Here is a 6,673-nt window from a genome sequence, read left to right on the forward strand (position 1 = left end):
TCACTATATTAATTCTTAACCAAGTATCCAGACTTTTATATGAGAGACAATAAATTTTTGGCTTGTTCAAACATGATTATTTTGAATTTTCACCCACTCACAGCAAAACTTAATTTTACCGAGTATATTTCTATTTCTCAATTAAATAGACATTTTTTGCATACATAATAAAAAATGAGTATTAGGTAAAACTCCCACCCATTAAGGCAAAATAAAATTTTATTAAATGAAGATATTAAAAAATATGATGTTAACAGGAATACCATAGGGGCGCCTGTATGACTCAGTCAGTTAAGCATCTGACTTCGGCTCAGGTCATGATCTCAGGGTCTTGGGATTGAGTCTGTGTGTCGCTCCTCACTCAGCAGGGAATCTGCTTCTCCCTCTTCCTCTGCCCCTCCCCCTGCTTATACTCACTCTCTCTCTCTCCCTCTGTCTCTCAAATAAATAAAACCTTTTAAAAAAAGAAGGAATACCGTAAGTAAAAATATAGAATCCAAATCTCTATATTTTTTTTCAAAGGTAAATAAGCTGGTGTATTCTAAATAAAAGACAAATGTTCTGATCCTAACTATTCACCATGCCCACAATCATATCCCTATTATTAATTCTCTGAACAACTACCATCCATCATCAACACTGGACTTAAAACTACACACACATTCAGCCTTCTGAGTGTTTTAAGAAGTGGTCTATTTGGTCAGAATCATTTTGAAGTCAAAAAGTCTTCATGCAGACATACTGATAAAGAATATGTAACCATTTACCCCTGGCATCATGCTACAGAGACATACTATACATTAAGAATTCCTTTACAAGTAAACAAAGCCAATAGAAGACAACAGGATCTTCAACTCAGATATCAGAGTACAGAAATAATGAAACTCTGCTAGAAGAGATCAATCAAATTTATGTAAAGCTATATGCCTGCACTTGTAGGTCTTACATACTGATTTGCTCATTTAATGTGGTTTTTCACTATCTGGGTAAAAGAGAAATATGCATGCAGTCAATAGAGCCTATTTAACAAAGTTTATTAATTCAACTTAAAGACCAATAAGAAAATATGTAGCTCTTACTGGTGATTGACTGTTCTAACAGTTTTCCCACTTCATCAATAGTCAGACATTGACATGGGATTGACATTGGGTTCAGATTGATGAGAACCAGTCAACTATTCGTTGGTTTCCAAATAGCAAGATTAGTTCATTTTCTCTAGAAGAGACACATTCATTGATCAATGACATCCTGTTACAACAGTGAAAAAATAACATCAACACTGGCACCAGGGCATGGTCTCAAGATTCTAAACACAGATTTTGAGATACATACAAGACAAATCTGAGACGTGTGGGAAACGGACATGAGACTTTCTTTCTAGAGAGAGCTGCACAGTCTAGGATTGAAAATATAGACACGATTCTGAAAAAGCTGACTTGCTAGTATCCTCAAATTTGGTGAGATGATGGCTGGAAGTAAATAAAGGGACTGGGTAAAAAAAAAAAAAAAAAGTCAAATTCTTGAACTCTGCACTTTCTTTAGGATTAAAACAAAAATTACGAAAAATGAAAATAGTCATCCAGCATGTACTGTCCAGGATCCAGGCTCTAATGCTAATATCCGGAGCTAAATAACTGGTAGAATAGCAACCTCTAAACATCAACTTCCCAAATTTGTTTTTGAGAAAAACATCCAAATAGTCCCCTCAAAACAAGTTGAAAGGGCAAAGACAGTGTGTTTCTATTATTACATATACTTATTTAGGACTAAAAGAAAATTCTTAGATATAAAATCCACTGAGTCAAAAATAAATAAGGAATGGAGAAAAAAATAATAAAGTATGACCTGTGCAAAATGACCTGAGAAACAATTTTTAATAACCTAAAATAGAAGGAAATAAATATGACCATACATATTTTATGCATATAAAGTAATCAAGAACTATCAAATTCTTCAAAAAAAGAGATTATAAAGGTGAGACTATGAAAAACAAAACTGTCTAAGAAAATAAACACGAAAGCAGAAAATAATGAAATAGAAAATAAAAAAGATTTTAAAAACTAAAATCATGCATAAAACAATGTTTTGTTAATATTCATATAACTGATTTATCGAAAAAGTAAACTTTTGACTAAAAAATCAGAATTTTTAAATTAACAGATATATTTATAATAATAAAATAACATCACAAACAACTACAATTAGAATGAGTAATGGAAGGAAAAAACACAAAATGCCAAATATGTGCAAGACAAAATAGAAAGCTCAAATAAATCAATAACCATTAAAAACTAAACTGGTAATCAATATTGTCTCTTCAAACTGTCACAGATATTTTTATGAAACCATTATTCCAAACCTTAAAGAGATCAGCTCTGTCTGAAACATGTTTATTCCAGAAAATAAAAAGAATGAAAATTAACTGATTAATTTTACAAGTCCAGTTATCATTGATACCAGAAAAAGGACAGCAACAGAAAAAAGGAAAATTATAGGACCATTTCATTTGTAACAGAAATGTAAAAAACTAAACTGAACCCAACAATATGCTTTTAAAAAATACATCATGACCAAATATGTTTTATCCCAGGAATAAAAGGAGAACTTAACATTACTGTTGTAATAAACTATATAAGAAAAATCACAAATTATTTCAATGTATATAAAAAAATTAAGTTGATATCTATATAAATTTAAAAAAAAAGAAAACTCTTAGAAGAGGAGGAATAGAAGGAAATTTGCCTAGCTTGATAAAGGTGGTATTCTATAAGCACTTAGCACTTATTATTATTATTACTATTGATAAAGAAACATTAAAAAGCATTTCTTTTAGTATGGAGAAAAGACCACAACACTACTATTGTTCAAAATAGTAATGAGGTCTTAGTCAATGCTATGACATGAGGTAAAGTAAGAGTGATCAGGATGGAGAAAAAGATTAAACTGTTATTACTGGCAGATATTATACTTATTACCTATGTAGGAAACTCGAAATTATCAACCATGATTACAACTAAACAAAGTATGACATGTTGCAAGACGCAAAATTAACTTTAGGCTTCTTGTTTACAAGGAATAATCTAATATTATATCTTATATTACAATAAAATAAGGTCCAACTAAAAATAGTAATTCTAAAGATTTTAAGAATTTAACACATCAAAAATGTATAAGACTTTGACTTATAAAACTTGGTTATAATTTTAAACTTCTTTTAAAAGATATAACCACTAAAGAAACTGAAATGTTAACCACTGGCCTCTCTAGTCCCAAATAGCCTTTATAGTTGTGTCCTATGAAACAAGCAATAAATAGAAAAATTTCTATCTGCTCCAGGTCAAGTTCCCTAGGAAGCAGACTCTGAGATGGACATTACCGTGTGGTAGTTTATAAAGGAGTTGACTGGGGATTAAAATCTGTGGGGAGAGGGAAGAGGCAAAATTGAGCAAAGAAGAAACTGGGCTGTGATCCAGTCACAATCAACTCCCCCAGGGAATTCTGAAGCTGGGACAAGGGTCATCAATCAGTTATCGATGCAGGCAGTCTCAACGGATGCACATCACAGACCTGAGCAAGGGAGCATGATGTTGAGAAAGATGGCTCTCTTCAGTCAAGGACCATCTCCAGAAACTGCTGAAATGAAGGCTGTTGGCCCGCAACACTCTCAGCAAGAGAGGAAACAGATCTTTCGATCCTCAGAGAGGGAGTTGGGTGGCATAGCATAGTGTGTGCTGCTCAGATCCACTCTTCTGTTTAATTTCTGGGAGCAGCTCCTACAGGACTGTGGTGGACTCCCTCACAGGGGAAACTTAGAAAAGGAAGTCCTTCTCCTTGCAGCTGGTACTAATTCTCCCTGTTATCCATCTGAGATTCCATTTGAGCTAGCAATTCTCCTGGTCTCTAAGGAGGCTGAGCCCCTGATCATCATATCCTTCTCAGGTTCTGGCCACTGCCACAACAATTTACCATAAAAACTGGGCAAGAAAATGCCAAGAAATGGACTTTGGGTGACCTGAGTGCCACCTATACCTCCCCCTGTCCACACTGTGTAGCAGCAGCTATCTGCTAGTTATCAGGGTCAGTCCCCCCACCAGAATGTTATTCCTTTTTATCTTTGGATTTCCCTAACCAAGATGTTCAAGGTGCCTAGGCAGGAGGAATCCATCTTGCTTTGGGAACCAATACTTTTAAACATGCAAAACCCAGATTTGTGGGATGGGAAGCACAAGTTCTCTGAACTGAGTCACTGGGACTGATGCTACATGAGGCCGTTCTGAATTCCATCCCTTGTTTCCCAAATCCATGCAGCACATGTTGGGAACACAGCATTGTGTTCATTGCGTGCAGTGTGTGCTGCATGTACCCCACAGCATAACATCCCATCTTTACTAGGTACTTTTTACGGAGCTAGCACTTCAGTTGTGCTTTCAACAGACCTTATCATTCTAACAGTTTGGCCATTTCTGAATGATGCAGTATATGATAGCACCAGTGACATAATTCAGACACAACAGGACATGTAAGTAAATAAAAGAGAAAAAAACAAGCCCTAGTCTTACACAGTATATATTCTAGTGGCAGAGGATAAAAGATTTTACCAGAAGCTATAAGCAATAAACTTGTATCTTCTTGGCAATGTAGCTATATATACATTTTGACAGAGCTACAAAGAGATATGGTCAAGTTTACCATCATAGTGAGAGACTTCAGTATACCTCCCTGAGTAAAAGACAGACCTAACAATAACAACAACAAGAATATGAAATAGGGGCGCCTGGGTGGCTCAGTTGGTTAAGCGACTGCCTTCAGCTCAGGTCATGATCCTGGAGTCCCGGGATCAAGTCCCGCATTGGGCTCCCTGCTCAGCGGGAAGCCTGCTTCTCCCTCTGACCCTCCGCCTTCTCATGTACTCTCTCTCTCTCTCATTCTCACTCTCTCAAATAAATAAATCTTTAAAATAAAGGAATATGAAATACATAATAGCATAAAAACAGCCTGCCATTATAAAGAACATAACTGCAAACAACTGTAGAATATACAATATTTTCCTGCAAACTTAGAACATTTCTAAATATTATCTACAGTCCGGCCCATAAAACTTATCTTAGTAAATGTCAAAAGATAGGAATCAAAAAAACCATTTCCTCTGTCTGCAATGCAATTATGTTAGAAATAAATGTTCAAAAGCTGATTAGAAAAATCCCATGTGTTTGGAAATTAAGAAACTTCTAAATAACTCATGGGTCAAAGAACTCAGTGAAAAGTAGAAAATACATAGAATTGATCATGAAAAAATACATATCAAAATCATACCCTATACCTAAAGCAGTTCTTAAAGGAAATCATACAGCTTTAAAATGACCATATTAGAAGAGAAGAAAAAAATCTAAATTAATTAGCTAAGCTTCTAATTTCAGAAGTAATAGAAATATAAAATATACCCAAAAAGAATTTGAAGGAAATAAGTAATATATATATAATAGCCAAAATAGTGAAACAAAAAACAAAAATAAAATGAGAGAAGCAAGAATGCCAAAAATTAAGGCTAATAAAATTTACAATACTCTAGTGAGACGAATCAAGAAAAAAATGAAAAAAGGCTCAAATAAATAATATGAAAAAAGGATAATATTTGAAAAATTATTTGTAGTAGGCAATTTCTGAGGAAAACATCACACACCAGAACTAAATTAAGAAAAAACCCTGAAATATTATGCAGCCATAAAAAGGAATGAGATCTTGCCATTTGCAACAACGTGGATGGAACTGGAGGGTGTTATGCTGAGTGAAATAAGTCAATCAGAGAAAGACATGTATCATATGACCTCACTGATATGAGGAATTCTTAATCTCAGGAAACAAACTGAGTGTTGCTGGAGTGGTGGGGGGTGGGAGGGATGGGGTGGCTGGGTGAAAGACATTGGGGAGGGTATGTGCTATGGTGAGCGCTGTGAATTGTGTAAGTCTGTTGAATCACAGACCTGTACTTCTGAAACAAATAATGCAACATGTTAAGAAAAAAGAAAAAGAAGATAGCAGGAGGGGAAGAATGAAGGGGAGTAAGTCGGAGGGGGAGACGAACCATGAGAGACAATGGACTCTGAAAAACAAACTGAGGGTTCTAGAGGGGAGGGGGTCAGGGGATGGGTTAGCCTGGTGATGGGTATTAAAGAGGGCACATTCTGTGTGGAGCACTGGGTGTTATGCACAAACAATGAATCATTGAACACTACATCAAAAACTAATGATGTAATGTATGGTGATTAACATAACAATAAAAATTAAAAAAGAAAAAAAAAACCTGAAAACCTGGTTTCTTCTAACCATTAAATAAATCTTTACCAAAATTAAAAAAAAAAAATAGGTATGTACTTGCTTATGGCAGCTTCTTTAAATATTAAGGGAGCAAATAATCAAAATTTCCAAGAAATGAGAGAGAAAAGAAACAAACTTCAACTCAATATATGAAGCTAGAAAAGTAAACTATGACAAGAATATTATTTAAAAATAAACTATGGGATAATTTCAGGAACACAGATTCAAAAGTCCTAAATACAAACAGCATTAAATCCAGCAATGTATATAAAAACTTATACAGAAGGTGCTGTGAATTGTGTAAGACTGTTGAATCACAGACTTGTACCTCTGAAACCAATAATACATTATATGTTAA

This window comes from Callorhinus ursinus, unplaced genomic scaffold, assembly GCF_003265705.2.
Source record: "Callorhinus ursinus isolate GAN/ISIS: 27379988/994484 unplaced genomic scaffold, GSC_fseal_2.0 scaffold14, whole genome shotgun sequence".
Lineage (NCBI taxonomy): Eukaryota > Metazoa > Chordata > Mammalia > Carnivora > Otariidae > Callorhinus > Callorhinus ursinus.